Raw genomic sequence first — 16,266 nt, forward strand, 5'->3', positions numbered from 1 at the left:
CATTAGTCTTTTTTTTTTTCTTTTCACATAGAGGGTAATTCTATAAGATGTAAGTGTGCGCGCGCCTCATGGACCACTTCTGTCATTGCTAGTGCTCCAAATATCTTCCTGATTAAGAAGACAGGGCAGATGAGGGAGAGGCCAGACAGGGGTGGGGAGTAAGGGTTCAAAGAGAGGAGATGTCAGAACGAGGGTGGGGGGAAGTGAAGTGGAAGAAGTAATTGACGGGTGGGAGAATGGGAGAGGGAGAAGATAGAAACAAGATACTGGAATGGGGGGGGGGGGGGGTGGCGCCAACTGATAATAAGGCTCCATATGGGCTGTCTTTCCATGGTGGATACTCCTCAAAATCTCTCTCTCTCTGCCTCCTCCACAGCATTCTCTCCAACTCTATCTCTACCTTTCCCATGGCCCACAAGCCCCCAAAGCTTTCTCTTGATGACCACCACACCATATACCTCCTTTGACTTACACTATTCCCCTCATAGCTCCTTTGACTTACACTTTTCCCTTAATGCCCACCCCTGTAACTGAATTTCTCCATTACTCTCTCCAGCTTTCTCTCTCCTCCACCTTCATGTCCCTCCCTGCCCCCACCTAGTGGTACACATTCATCTAGAGCTCTCTTCCTCCTGTGGTACACAGATACAACAGCTTTTTTCCTATCTCATCCCCACATCCAGGTCTCCCCTGGCATGGCACACATATTCCTAGTGCATTCTCCCTCCTTCCCTCCAAAGCATACAGATACCTAGCTCTCTCTCATTATCCCATCCCTGTGCACAAACGTCCAGATCTCCATCACCTGCATCCCAGCACACATACCTAGTGCTCTCTCCTCCCCGCGAGCAGACACCCACTTCTTGCTTCCATTCCATCTGCTTCACCCCCTCCCTATGGTATATAGACTTTCACCTACTGCTTTCATGTCTTAAGCAAACAGATATCCTGCTTGACATCCACCTCCTGCTCCCCCCCCCCAAACACACAAACATCCACCCACTGCTTCTCCTCCCCGCCCAGCACACAGACATCCACCTCCTGCTTTTCCTTCCACCCCCAACACACATACACATTCATATTTTGTTCCTTCCTGCCTTTCTCCCTGCCTCAGTACACACATTCACTTTATACATCCTGGCCGACTCCTGCCCTCCCTACCCCATGCTGATCAGAAGCATAAGGAAAGAGGGTTGCATGTCAGACCGTAGCCGCCTTCTCCGTAACATTGGCACTAAATGCAACATTTGAACCAAAGTGGCAGAGGAAGAGACTGTGCCCAATTCACAACTTTCTTTTCTTACACTACTGATCAGCCCTAGGCTGGGGCTGAGGGGGAGGCGGTTTGCCAGTATGAGTGTGTGTGCACATATGCACGCTTGTGTCCAAAGTCAACTTCTGGGGTGGGGGAGGGGAGTATGAGGGACGAGAAGAGATGCCACTTCTGTTTTCTTTGATTCCCACATCCTTGTCTGAATTGAGGGCTGCAAAACTAAGGCATCAGGTCCCAATTTTGTCACCATGGTAACCTGGTACCTGGGTTTGTTGAGCTCTGATGTAGATTTTATGATTTATGTGCATAATTATTCATCCCACCCATGCTCTGCCCAAACTTTGCCAATATATATGCAGACTTGCACATTTTGTGCTATCACATTTAGGCCCATACTTACAGAATACCACTTAGCTAGAAACTGCTTAATTAATTGGCTATTTAACTGCTATTTAAGCGCTATTTAACTGGCTCCTGGCCAAATAATGGCACTTAACCAGCTATAAACAGATACTCAGCAAATCACTGCTTAAGTTTGGTGGCCAAATTGCAAATAGCAGTGCTGAATATTGGCTTGTCCAGTTAAGTTTGAACTGGCCAAAAATTAACTGGATCTTCAATGCCAGTCACTAGAAATGGCCCGGCTTTGACTATCTGGTCTTACTACCGACTGTGAGAGTTAGTCGAGCTGCCTCCCAAGCAGGGGCATAGCCAGACCTTGATGGAAGGGGAGCCACAGCCCAAAGTGGTAGGGGCACATTTTGGCCTGCCATCCCCCCTTCACTGCTTCTGCACCCCCCTGCTGCACAAAGGTACCTTGGCTGGGTGGGGGGGGGGGGTCCCCAATCCCCGCCAGCTGAAGCGTTTGTCCTGCGCTTGTCTCACATTGCCTGTCCTGTTCTCAGTCACGCCGTGCACGCTTGTGTTAATGAAATTGAGCATACACAAAGTGTTGCGCATGCTCAGTTTCACTAAAATGAGTGTGTATGGCGTGACTGAGAAGTGCAGGGTAGGCAATGCAATGAGACCAGCGTGGGACAAATGCTTCTCCTGGTGGGGGTTGGGGACCCCCCCACCAGCCAAACCGGGAGCTCCAGAGCCAATTCAGGGGGGGCAGGCCTCCGTGGCCCCCTGTAGCTGCACCACTTCTCCCGTGGTCTGAATATTGGCCCCTAAGTGTTTACATATTCATAAATGGCCAGAATACTGCCATTTTTGTCTGTTATTTATAGAATATGTGCCAGAAAGAGGGTGAGGGGAAGTGAAGTGGAAGAAATAATTGGCAGGTGGGAGAATGGGAGAGGGAGCCACTGCTTGCCACATGGGGGAAGCCACTGCTTGCCCTCGGATTGGTAGCATGGAATGTTACTACTAATTGGGTGTCTGCCAAGTATTTGTGATCTTAGTTGGCCACTGCTGGAAGCAGGATACTGGGCTAGATGGTCCATTGGTCTGACCCAGTATGGCTATCCTTATGTCCCATGTTCATTTACGTGCATTCCTGCTATCTAAATATAGATGTCCCCTTATAGAATGCTATACCAGGGTTCCGCATGGTACAAGCCTATTCTATAATGAAAGTAGGTGCCTGCTTTCTTTTACAGCAGAGTTTCTCATCCCAGTCCTCGAGACACACCAAGTCAGTGTGGTTTTCAAAATATCCACAATGAATATGCATTAGAAAACTGCCTCCATCATATGCAAATCCCTCTCATTCCTAACTTGCAGTATTTTGTAAGTTACGTGTACATGTGTCAGAGCCCCACCTATGTCTCACTCATGCTACATCCCGCTGTGTGCCCCCTTGCAAATATGTGCTATGTAAAGTGCGTATTTATAGAATAGCACTTAGTTGTCATGCTACTACGTACACGCATGTGTGTGCACATATGCAGGCAAATACTAGCATCTAAACATTTGCACACAAAAAACAGACCAGAAACACTCCCGCAAATGCTAGCAGACAAAGAGTAAACAGGACGATACAGGCAAATGTGCATAAATGTGAGCACCTAGGTTGTACAATTGCCGCAATAGTGTGTAATCACTTTTCTCAGCTGAAGTCATTGAATGTCTCTCTGTAAAAACATTTCTCACAAATTTAGTTGAATTGAACCCATTGTGATAAGGTCTATTATTCTTAATAATAAAAAAAAAAATATTTATTCCTTTCACCTCTTTCTGCCAAAGTGCTTCATTATCCAGCACTCAGCTTTACATCAAAGTTATTTTACTTTTCCTGAAACTTCTAAATAAGTACAGAATGAAATAATGAATTTAAAGAACGTCTCTGGTCCTCATTCACTGCTTCCCAATAAATGAAATAGTTTTTGTCATCTCTCTTCTTTTCCTAAAAGACTTCTTCCGTGAATGGTAGTTTTCATTCTTTTGCTTATGTTCAGTAGAGGTACTGTGGCATGAAATGCACAGAGGGAAACAGCAGAGTGAAAATTTCAGCTTTAGTTTAAAAAATCTTGCATCTCAGCAATTCAAGCTAAGTCATGATGCAATCACTGATATTGCTTTGCTGTCTAGCTATCTGCTAGGGAAGTGTACAGCAAAGCATTCAGGCACTTTATTTCAGACATTTTGTGATAATAATAAAAAAAAAACTAGCATGCATTAAGGCATTCTAATGTGTGCAAATCAATTGTACACATGTTAATTTGTAGGTTAGCATGTGTTAAACCGTTATTACACACACTAGTCTTTTTAAGCACGCAAATGAATCAAATACACAGAAATGTGTATCTCTACTACCTGTTCTGTTTGCTTGCTTAGGTGCCCTTTTACTAAGGCACACCTAAAAGTGGCCTGTGCTGTTGTAGGCGCGTGTTTTGGACGCACGCTAGTCCATTTCCTCAGTGTGTCTGGATAAAAGGCATTTTTTGTGTGTGCCGGAAAATGGACGTGTGGCAAAATTAAAACCAGAACGCGTGCATTTTCTGCCTTAGACCTTACTGCCACCCATTGACTTAGTGGTAAGGTCTCATGTGCTAACCAGGCGGTAAGTGTTCAACGCGTGTCAACTGCCGATTACCGCCGGGTAAGCACCACATGGTAGAAAATAGAAAATATTTTCTACTGCGTATTTTGGGCACGCGCCAAAAATGGAATTATCGCCCGGGGCATATGGTAGCCGGGCGGTAGTGCCAATTTGACGCACGCTCAACGCACATAGGCACCTACGCACATTTGTAAAAGGGACCGTTAGTTCTAGTGTTTGATTTCCAAAGAGAACATTATAAACACAGGCAGAGATAAAGCACTCATCACCCTGTTGCACTGAACTTTTCCTACAGATTCATCTCTCTTTCTCACAGAGCAAACAGTTTTATGAAGAAAACTTGTACTAAATACAGTAAGTTACTTTAATGAGAATTTTAGCTTAATCCAAGTTCTTTTAAACCGTCAACAAATTAGGCACAATTATATTAAAAAAATAAAAACAAACAAACAAAAACATCCCTAAACTACCAGAAAAGAAAAACAAGACCCAAAGGACTGGTGGTAAGTTTTGGGTTCCAAGATGTTTACATCTGGTTTGTTTTTGTAAGTTTCTGCATGAGTTGTAAAACTGAAACAACACTTCTGTAGGCACTATAGGCAGGATCAGGAGTCAATCCCAGGAGGTCAAGGCAATCAACAGTGATTTATCTTAAAACTGAGCAGTCCAGATGTGTTTTACGCATATTTTTTGTTATCCAACTTCTGTCTTGTTTGCATTATTTTCCTTTGGTTTTCCTACCCATTTTATTATTCCCTGTACTATTGTTTGGATTAATCAGCAACTATCATATATATGGGCCGCCTCCTCGCCATCTCTTACTTTAGGGAGCTGGTAACATGGGATGGACTTTTTTTTTTGGTAGGATCTGTTATGTACTTTTCAAGAGGCTTGGACTGGCTGCATAGATCATTGATCTAACGCATGACAATCTTATTTTCATTTTCTTAATATGATAATGTGGATCACGTATGAAGCTGATAATGCATTATGACGATTTGCCCTATTGCATAATAAACAGATAATTTGCGACTGAGATTAACAATAACTACCCTCTTCCAGCACATCTGATTTCCAGATCATGGTTTTGCTAGTAGAAACACAGTAACTCAAGGGTGAGGCTATACTAATCTTTGTATCTATTTTATTTGGCTGAGGCCACAAGAGGGTGCTGTAAACTAGTTAGTACATTTTTTTTAACAGCCTGTCAATTTTCAACAACTTAACAAGTTTCGATTTAACAGTGTATTCAAGAATCTGTTAAATTTTAGATCGGTTTGTTAAAAACATTATTCTATCAATATTGGCTGCTCTTAAAATAATGTTTTACAAAAAAAAAAAGATAAAAGTCGTACCTTAACAGAGAGTAACGTGCTTTTCTCATGTTGCAGGCAAATATCACTGTTAATAGCAGGGTACTTCTAGAGTAAACAAGTAGTTAAAAGCCAACCAGCCCTAGATGGAAAGTGCCCCCAAGACCATCCTTGACATCCTGTGTCCCTTCTATTTGTTCCTGTCTTTTTCACAGCATCTGTCCAAAATGTGGGAGTTGAGAGTTGGTAGGGGGAGGGAACCCCAAATGCTTACTTTCTTACGAGGCACTGAACATTTCCCAAAATCCAGTCTGGTCCATATCCGCCCCAGGGCCAATTCAACTGGCCATTAATGAAGGAATAACAGACCGGAGAAGCCACTTTACTCGAAACCAATATCCAGCCACAGGCAAAGTACTTTGGAGAAACAATCTCCAGAGGCTTAAAACAAGATGAAAATCCGTGAGGCTCGTTCCTATCTTTAGGAACTTGCAGGCGTGATGTATTTTCTCCTTCTTGTCACACTTAATAGCTGTTTTCCAAGCCGATGCGCCGTCTCTGGAAGACACTTTACTCTCGTGACTCCGCAGCACAGTCGATCTCGGTTGAGAAGGGAGAGAAATGAGAGAAACAGAGGCAGGGCTGCACTGACAAGGGAAAGGGGGTGGAGCACTGGAGGTGCCTCACTGCTTACTCCCCTCTCTGCAATCCCCGTCCCAATACTCCCTAATCAGGGCTGCAAGGCTGGAAAAAGGTTCATTCTGAAAGGCAGTTTATACATAAATCAGTTATGCACAATCTATAAAGCAGGAGACCCTGCACGTCTTCTTTGTCATAGTTATCAAAGACAAGTGCTCTTTTTTTTTTTAAATTTCATTTCAGAGTTAGGCTTCAAGTATTGCTTAGGGGTGTCAAGTTCCAGTCCCAGAGGGCTGCAAACTAGTAGGTTTTCAAGATACTCTTAATGAATATGCGTGAAATATAGTTGTGTACAACAAAAGCAATGCATGAAACATATCTCATAAATATTCATTACTTCTAAATATAGGATCTGTATCTATTAACAATGATTAATCTCTACAATGTTTTCTCTTAAATTATTGTACATCAGCTATAAATTATTCACAAAAATACTTTAGCTTTAATAGAAAAATCTTACAAAAGATGTACATTTAACATAAGCCCAATAGATACCTGAGCTGAGTACAAATGTACCCTATGTAGTGCCTTGCCCCTGTAAATCAACCTTAACCTCTCCAAATCTCCAATTATTGTCCAGTTAAACTTCAATCCTTTAGGAGCACAGGCAGGGGGGCTCCTCTGGTTGAATTCTCACACTGAAGTGATCAGGAATGAAGTTTTACTGACACTGGTTAGTCTCCGGATGAGGCACATTTTGCGAAACAAGCAGTCCTGTAGAGACTAAAGGACCCAGATGTAAAACATTTGAAGTGACAGCTGAAACCTGAGCAGGAGGGATTTTTGCCAGCTGAAAAGGCATTGGAAGTTGTAAAGCTTTAAAACTTTTTTTTCTTTGAAATGGAATATTTGTTAGAGGTGGAGCACAGCTTCCCAGGCAGCAGAACAACAACAACAGCACCTTGTGAAGAAGCAATGATCAAGGCCATTTCAACACAGAATTTAAAGTGATACTGTTAGACCAAGGTGCTGGTGCTCCTAAAGGATTGAAGTTTAACTGGACAACCAACTGAAAAATAGGAAATAATAGTCGGAGATTCGGAGATGTTAAGGTGGATTTACAGGGGCAATGCACTACATAGGGCAAATTTGAACTCAGCTCAGGGATCTGCTGGGCTTATTTTAAATGTATGTCTTTTGTAAGATTCTCTCTTAAAGCTAATTAAAGTATTTTTGTGAAAAGAAAATATTAATTAAGGGTATCCTGAAAACCTAACTGGTTTGACACTCCTGCCTTAAAGGAACACAATGCCTTATTTAAAAATACAAAAAGTGTAATTCTAAATTTAGTCCATATAAGTGAAAATGAAAGCATAATAAAATTTAAGAAAATCATATGTAATTAATCACCCAAAACAAGTAATTGCAAGTAGAAGAAAAAAGATTGCATACCAATTTTATCAAATATGACTAGCCAGAATTATAAACCCATGTCCACTTGGGGGCTGATGTAATGAGTGTACTGAAAGCTATGGCTATGTCACATGGGTATTAAAATTTACATTCACTGTTAATATATGAAATGCCGTGAGCATAGTGCTTAAATCCAAAGTAACCCCCCTCTTTTACAAAGCTACATTAGTGGATGCTGGTGCAGTAATGCCGACACAGCCTATTCAAACTAGCACAGCTTTGTAAAAGGTGGGGGGGAGGGTAAAATAAGTTTTAGAGATGGAAATTTAGAACCCCCCCCCCAAAAAAAAAGAAAAAAAAAAGAAAAATGTGCTTCTAAATTTAAGATATTAGGGCTCCTTTTGCGAAACTGTGATAAGCACTAATGCTTGCTTACTGCAGGATGCACTGATGAATGCCACATTACGTTTCAAAGGTATCTGCAGAAACCACATGCTAAAATGTTTTGTTTTTCTGGGAGGGGTGAGTCTGGGGAGCAGAGAGTGGGTGTTTCTGTGCTTAGTTATCTACCCCCTCTGTTTACAAAGCCGCACGACATTACCGTGCATTATTTTCTAGTGTAGGGGCGGGGAGTAGGCATGTCCTGCGATAATCAGGCAGCACATGGCCATCGCTGTGCGCTGCCTTTTAATGCAAGATTAATGCTTGAGCCCTTACCACCAGCTAAATAAGTGGCAATAAGGGATCACGTGGGAATGGCTTCACGCCAATTGTGAAATTAGCACACGGCCATTACTGACACAAATTACAATTCCAGCATTTCCTGCTGCACTAGAAAATGGCCAAAGTATGCGGCAAACCCACACGCTAATCACAGTGCCAGCCACTTTATAGCACGGCTTGGTAAAAGGACCCCAATGGCAGATAGCATGGGAACATCCGTGCTATCTGCCAGTGCATATAGGGGCCCTTTTACAGAATGGAGGTAGGCCCAACACGGGCTTACTGCTCGCTGTTCTGGGACTACCGCCGGCCCAATTCAGCTGCAGGCAATGATCACACCCCAAGCGCATGCCATTTCTGAGGGAAAAAGAAAACCCCCCAGAAATGGTTTGCATGGCAGTAACCCAGAAGTAATCGGGCATCGCCGCACGCTGCCCGGTTACCACTGGGTTAGTGCTGGAGCCCTTATCACCACCTCAATGGATCCCCATCGCATGGTCATGCGGTAATAGTTCTGTAACTGCATGGCCATGTATGCCTGGGGTCTTTTTACCCACTGCAGTAAAAAGGGCCCTGACACACAGGAAAAATGACCCCTGCTGCTAATGCAGGGCCTTTTATCCCGCAGGTTAGTAAAAGGACCCCGTAATACAGTGCTCCTGTGGTAAGTGTGCACCCTGTACAGTAAATGCAGGGCAGATGCTGGGCATGCCCTTGCATGTACCACTCAGGCTTTGCACTTACCACATGCTAGTTTATACCTAATTCTTTAACCACCTTTTGGTTTTCCCTTTGGGTTGAACAAGCAATACCATGTGTATGTTAATGCAAACACCCAAAATATGGTGTTCCATTATTGGAAGCAATAATGAAACACCATTGGTAGCAATAATGAAGCAGTGATGGAATATTCATATAGCAGGCATCCAACAAATTTATTTTCCACTGAAAATAATTAACTTTGCATGAACTTGGTGGCTAATAGTGTACTGCTTGCATTTACATCCAAACAGACTTTATAAAGAAATAAATATATACAACAGAGTTGGCACATTTAAACTGACTCTGTATTTCTGCATGAAGGTAGCTCTTCCCTCATTAACAATTTTCGGTGCACAGGAGAAAGGTTCTTTGTCAGAGCCTGCGTTTTTCACGCCATAGCGGATACTTTGTAAGACATCCCAACTTATTAAGGCATTTGACCTTCATCATTTATACGCTACCATATCAATATTCTGACCCCTGAGGCAGGCGTCTTTTGGCGCTGAAAACGGCCCGTGTCGGGTCACCTGTTAATAAAGTACTCCTGTTGTCCTAGTCTTGAAGGCCCAGTGTTGCCTTTTTTCTGTATACTTTGGGAAATGAAGCAAGAAATTTCATCCTACCCAATCCCTCCTAAAATTTAGAAGAGTGAGGGTTGGTATTGGGCTCTTGGGTAATTTAGTAGCTGGGTAGCGATGTTTAGGGATGTTAAAAGGGGTAGTTTAAGTCACAGCTGTGGCAATTTAAATGAGAATTTTTCATGCAGCCTTCATTTAAGGATAATGAATTTACTGGCTATGTGGATTTTACAGTGTAATCTGTGTGTGCGAAACTGCCAGAAGCATAAGTGAGGCCTTGATGCAACCGCAGGTCTCACTTTACAAGATGGATCATAGAATATTATTACATTTGATTGAATAAATATGTGCAGCTAGGTTGGCACTGACTAGTTTTATAAAAGGTAATAAGAAAAGTGCAGGTTGCATTGAAATATTGATAATAAAAGTTGTATTTGTGTTGGTTATGAATTTTTGATTGGTTAATAAAGCTGCGGCCAAAATTATTTCTCTAATTTATAAGGTTGTCATAGTATTTTTTGTTCATTTGTGAGCCAGGAACGGATGCGATGCAACTGCCAATATTATGAGCACTAATTAACAATAATTAGAATTTACGTGCACAACTTGCTAAGCGTATTCTGTAATGTATTCTAATGTGCACAGGCAAATAGGGCATGGTTATGGTCGGGGAAATGGGCATTGCGTGGGCATTCCAAGATGTATGTATGTCATTATAGAATATGGCCCAGTGCGCATAAATCTACGTGCCAGGATTTATGTCATGTTTTCACTGGTGTAAATGGATGCACGTAGTTTTAGGTGCTACGATTCTCACCTAGGCATCCTATATAATAATTCTCACCTCCAACAGGATGTGCTTGGGACCGTGCCTGCCGGAAGTGGTCTGCTAGGCAGGCACGCACTGACCTCAGTGACATCAGTGACAGACAATTTGGCAAAGCAAAACAATCTGAGTGCTGGCCATTAGGACACAGGGTTGATAGGAGAGTTTTAAAAGACTGAAGGAACCGAAAGTGTTAAATGGGGGGAGGGGGGAGTTCTGAACAACTGAAAGACATGAACATTTGGGAAAGGAAAACAATCTGAATGCTGGCCATTAGGACACAGGGTAGATAGGAGAGTTTTAAAAGACTGAAGAAAACAAAAGTGTTAAACTGGAGAAGGGGGGGGGGGGGGAGTTGTGAATGACTGAAAGGAGGAAAGCGGTGGGGTATCCGGATACTGGGCGTTAGGGCCACGGGGGTACATAGACTTTTGAAAGCCTTAAGGAACCCAAAGTGTGGGAAGGAGGAGGAAAAGGAGGAGAGGGAACGGGGTGAGGGGCATTAGGAACAGGGGAGGGGGCCCTGTCACACACTCTCATTCTCACACACACACACTGTCACACAGACAGTCTCACTCTGTCACACACCCGCACATTCACTCTGGCTCTCTCTCAAACATACACTCCCAGGAAAACCTTGCTAGCGCCCGTTTCATTCGTTCCAGAAATGGGCCTTTTTTACTAGTATTCTATATACCATGCCTAATCGTATAGAAAATGCTTAGGCAGAAATGTTTTCTGCACAGATTTTCTAGATGCCATATATAGAATCTGACCCATGGTTAGGGAATAAGGGCACTTCTGCCTAAATTTACATTCAGGTATTTGCACCATGTTTTAATTGGTGCAAATGGCAGCACCTAAAGTTATTCAGATAGTCAATAGACACCAAATATCATTACAATTTGACTATACCCATAGAGCGATTTCAAAGTAATACTTAGGTTTTACTAAGTTCTCAGTATTGGAGACAAGATGTCACCGACATAGATCCATGTTTCGCGTTTCAACGCTGTTTCAAGGTAGTCTCCAAGAGTGTTTCTAATGGACGGCATCTTATGAAAATAAAATGCTAATGAAAAAAGCACTGAAAAAGTATAATTAAAAAGAGCAATATCTCAGGATTGATGAGGATTGCGATACCACCCCTGAAGAAATATGCTTGGCTTATTGAATGATCTAGCCAAAATAGGGGCATGTATGCTGATCTGATAGATCCTACTATGATTCCCTGACTCTATTGACCTTTAGAATATTTAGGTTAATGTGAAGAAGCAGAGCATATTTTGAACTATCTAAGCACCTAAAGTTAGGCATGATTCCTGGGCATAAGTGCTATTCTATAAACCGTGCCTACATTTAAGTGCATTTTATAGAATAGCACTTTTTTGTCACTGTTTTTATTTTGTTGCCATATATAGAATTTAGCCCCAAATGAGCATCAAAATACATGCAATCTTGCCATCATATGTACCTTCACTTGTGGAAAAATTTTGTAAGAGGCTTTATACCTAAGTATATATGGAATATTTAGTGAGCTGGTGTTTGGGAGGCGGGGCTAGTGCTGGGCAATACTTCTACGGTCTGTGCCTTGAAAATGGCAGATACAAATCAAGGTAAGGTATACACAAAAAGTAGCATATATAAGTTTATCTTGTTGGGCAGACTGGATGGACTGTGCAGGTATTTTACTGCCGTCATCTACTGTGTTACCTTCAAGCTTATTTTTGAAAGTGATCGCTGGCCATAAATCGGGAGATGGCCGGCGATCTCTCAAAAGCAGCCAAATCGGTATAATTGAAAGCGGCTTTTTTTTACAGCATCACCGCTTTCCCGTTGCCTCGCCGGCGAAAGTTCAAGAGGTGTGTCGGCGGCATAGCAAAGGCGGGACATGGGTGGGCATGGGCCTGGCTACCAGATGGCCGGCTTTCGTGGATAATGGGGGAAAAAAGCGGCGTTAAGCAGTATTTCGCCGGGTTTACTTGGTCCTTTAATTTTCATGACCAAGCCTCAAAAAGGTGCCCCAACTCACTAGATGACCACCGGAAGGAATCGGGGATGACCTCCCCGTACTCCCCCAGTGGTCACCAACCCCCTCCCACACTAAAACAATAAAACTAAAAACCTTTTTTGCCAGCCTCTATGCCAGCCTCAAATGTTGTACCCACCTCCATCACAGCACAATGTGTTCTATCCTCTGACAGCCTTTCCCTGGTTGTGATGTGGCTCTCGGGTGAGTGTGACACCTTTTCTGTTAGGTGCACTGCAGAGTCACATCAGCAATGCATTGTGGTGGGTGTAGGGTAGTGGGCTCTACTCCCATGGTGCTTTTCCCCCTGCTAACTGGGTCAGAGTGTTTTGTTTTGTTTTGTTTCCGGTAGTCCATGAGGTAGTGGCCATTTTTGTAAGCCAGTTTTAGATCCCTTTCATGTGTTACCCACGTTAGAGAACTTAGTTATTACCTTGAATGTGGCTGAAAGAGGGCATTGTACACCATTCTGCCAGCTCTGACCTACTGCTAATCTTAGTACCAGGGAGACTCTTTGCCAGTGGGGCACAACCTCTGATCTGCAGTTAATTGTGAGTAAACGTGCTTATTCAAATAAAGGACTTTTTCAAAGAGATTAGTCTTCAGGTGTCAACTGGTGTGCCAATGTTATACAGCAGCAACATGTCCTAGAGGCCTGCGTGTATGCAGGTCCCTGGAGCACTTTTAGTGGGTACCGCAGTGCACTTAAGGCAGGCGGACCCATGCCCATCCCCCCCTACCTGTAACACTTGTGCTGGTAATGGGAGCCCTCCAAAACCCACTGTACCTGCATGTAGTTGCCGCCTTCAACCCTTGGGGGGGGGGGGGTTGGGGGGCTCAGCACCCAAAGTAAGGGATCTATGCATGTGGGAGCTTTTTCTGAAGTCCACCCCTAGGGTGCCCAGTTGGTGTCCTGGCATGTGGTGGGGACCAGTGCAATACAAATGCTGGCTCCTCCCACGACCCAATGCCTTGGATATCGCCGGGTTTGAGATCGCCGGCATTTTTTTCCATTATTGCTGAAAAACAAAACCGGCGATCTCAACCCCGGTGAACTCTGGAATTTGGCTGGGCTAAACTGTATTATAGAAAAAAAAGATGGCCGGCCATCTTTTTCGATAATACGGTTCCGTCCAGCTGTAGCACCGCCGCCACAATAGATCGCCGGCGAACTATTTGGCCGGTGACATTCGATTATGCCTAGGGTTACCATATGGCTTCAGAAAAAGGAGAACGGATTGAGCCAGCCGGGTTTTACTTCCATTGCTTTCAAGCAATGGAAATAAACCCGGCTGGCTCAATCCGTCCTCCTTTTTCTGGAGCCATATGGTAACCCTAATTATGCCCCTCTATGTTACTATGTAATCCTTTGGTGCTAATATTCAACTGCTAGACAGGTACGTTATGTGCTTAGATTTAGGCCTGCTGAATATCAAGTTTAACTTTAAAGTCACCAGCCTGGTCACTATTCAGAAGTAACTTCAGCAGCACTAGTTAAATTGATAGTGACACTGAATGCATATATAATGTTAAATGCTAGTGTGAGCACTGAAGACCTCTTTTACCAAGCCGTGGCAAAAGGGGGTCTGTGCTGGCATCGGAGCATGTTTTTTAACGTAGTGGGTAAAAGGGAAGTCTCTCTTTCCTGCAGGAAATGTTCGTGCAACAAGTAAAGCACTTGCTGCGCAGCCATTTTGGGGAGGGATCCCTTACTGCCACCCATTGAGGTGGCAGTAAGGGCTTCCACACTAAAAGGGGCCCTTAATTTTTCACATTAGCTAGCATACCTAAATATCAAATCAAATAATAATAAAAATAATTATAATATGAGTTTTCAGAAGTTAAGTAATGTAAACACTATTAAAAGATAACTGGACTTGAGTGGTTATTTCATCCTGAGTTTTGACTTTATTCTGGGCTAGATAGTCAGTCAATTGTGATATATTTATTTATTTATTACATTTGTATCCCACATTTTCCCACTTATTTGCAGGCTCAATATATGATGTACAGCTTCTGGTAAATACCCCAAGGCTTTCTTAAATATATCATATATTCCTTAGAGGAAATCACCATAGATTTACTACATTAAAAAAGTATTATATTTACTTTCTTTTGGTTATTTTCAAACTTGTTCACTTTTTCTATTTTAAGTGACAGTTTACACTTGGTATTTGCTCCATGTTGGATTCCCAAGTGGAGCCTTTTTTAATGTTTAATAAAAGCTTGCTATACCACCTCTAATTTTAGCCTTCTTTGCCCACTATATTAAGGGGGCGTGAACAAGCAACCATATGGAGTCAAAGAAAGAAAAAAAGGCTTAGCAAGGGTGAAACCCCCCACAACTTCTTCATTGTCCAACTTGATCCTAGATCTTCAAACCTGGAGCTCGCTTCCCAAAAAGGACTTCAGTTGTTCTGGGCAAAACATAATTAATCCCACCATATTTATTAGACATTTGCATGGATAAGATAACAAAAAAGATGTTCTCTTGTCTTTAGTCTCCTGCCTCATGGCCAGAAAAGCTTTCCTCCTATTTTGAGTGGACATGATGACGTCAGGATACATCCAAACATTTTGGCCATGAAACAGAGTCTTAACATTCTGGAAATAAAGTCTCATCACATTGTTAAGATCTTGTTCAAATACAAAATTTATGATAGTAAATAGAAATAAATCAAAACGTAGAAAAGAAAATTAAGCTGATACCTTTTTTATGTTTATTGTACTAACTCAATACATCTTTTGATTAGCTTTCAAAGGTAACCCTTCTTCTTCAGATCAAAAATGAGCTACCACGGCTACCACACCACTTTCCAAAAGATATGATCAATGTAGTTCACTCTGCTACTTCTGATATTGATTCCTCCAACAAGGCTGACAAATTATTCAAATCCATAGTGCCTTCTTTGACTTTAGTAACTCCTGGACTACCATTCCCTGGTTCTTTAAAAGAACTGGGCAAGAAGTAAATTTTATTCCAAGAAGGAATAGTGTCAGGGATAAAATGAAGAACTTCAATCAAACATTGCCTAAGTAAGTCCCCAGGGAGGATATCAGTTGGCTTAGGAAAATGTAGAAGATACAGCTTTAACCTCTTTTTTAAATTTTCTAGTTGTTCTATTTTCCTATGGATAAATAATTTGTCCTTAACTGTTACAGTTTTAAAATTTTGCAAATCTTGTTTATCCTCTATTTGTTGAAATTGATTTGCTCTATCTAATTTCACAGTATCTAAAGCAGAAGTCACATCTTGTACTATAATAGACAGAGATTTTATCTCCCTGGTAGATTCAACCACAGTGTTGTTAATTAACTGAAGTCCTCTCCAGATGTGATCCAGAATAACCCCCATGGAGGGTAGTGAAAGAACGCCAAACTCTTCAATGGACATTATAGCTGGCATATGCATTTGGGAAAGAGAAACCTGAGCTATAGCTATGTAATGCAAGGTTCCATTTTAGGAGTCACCCGCCAGGAAAGGGATCTAGGTGTCATCGTTGATGATACGTTGAAACCCACTGCTCAGTGTGCGCGGCAGCTAAGAGAACAAATAAAATGTTAATATTAATAAGGAATGGAAAACAAAAATGAGGATGTTTTAATGCTTTTGTATACCTCCATGGTGCGACCACACCCAGGGCCGGTCTTAGCAAGTGCGGGGCCCTATGCAGACCAATTTGGTGGGGCCCATCCTAGCCCC

At 42.4% G+C, this 16,266-nt stretch overlaps 1 protein-coding gene across 2 annotated transcripts in view; it reads right to left on the bottom strand.

Moving 5' to 3' along the window:
* Window positions 1-6,192, bottom strand: part of DSEL (dermatan sulfate epimerase like) — a 30,733-nt gene extending 24,541 nt beyond the window's left edge. Inside the window, exon 1 of one of the 2 annotated variants that reach the window (XM_030212623.1) lies at window positions 5,868-6,192. The gene's annotated coding sequence lies outside the window, so the exon portion shown is untranslated. Of the gene's footprint in view, window positions 1-5,635 lie in introns of both variants that reach the window. The other variant, XM_030212614.1, reaches the window with a different exon arrangement.
* Between the last annotated feature and the right edge of the window lie 10,074 nt (window positions 6,193-16,266).

The sequence above is a fragment of the Microcaecilia unicolor genome, chromosome 1, assembly GCF_901765095.1.
Source record: "Microcaecilia unicolor chromosome 1, aMicUni1.1, whole genome shotgun sequence".
Classification (NCBI taxonomy): domain Eukaryota; kingdom Metazoa; phylum Chordata; class Amphibia; order Gymnophiona; family Siphonopidae; genus Microcaecilia; species Microcaecilia unicolor.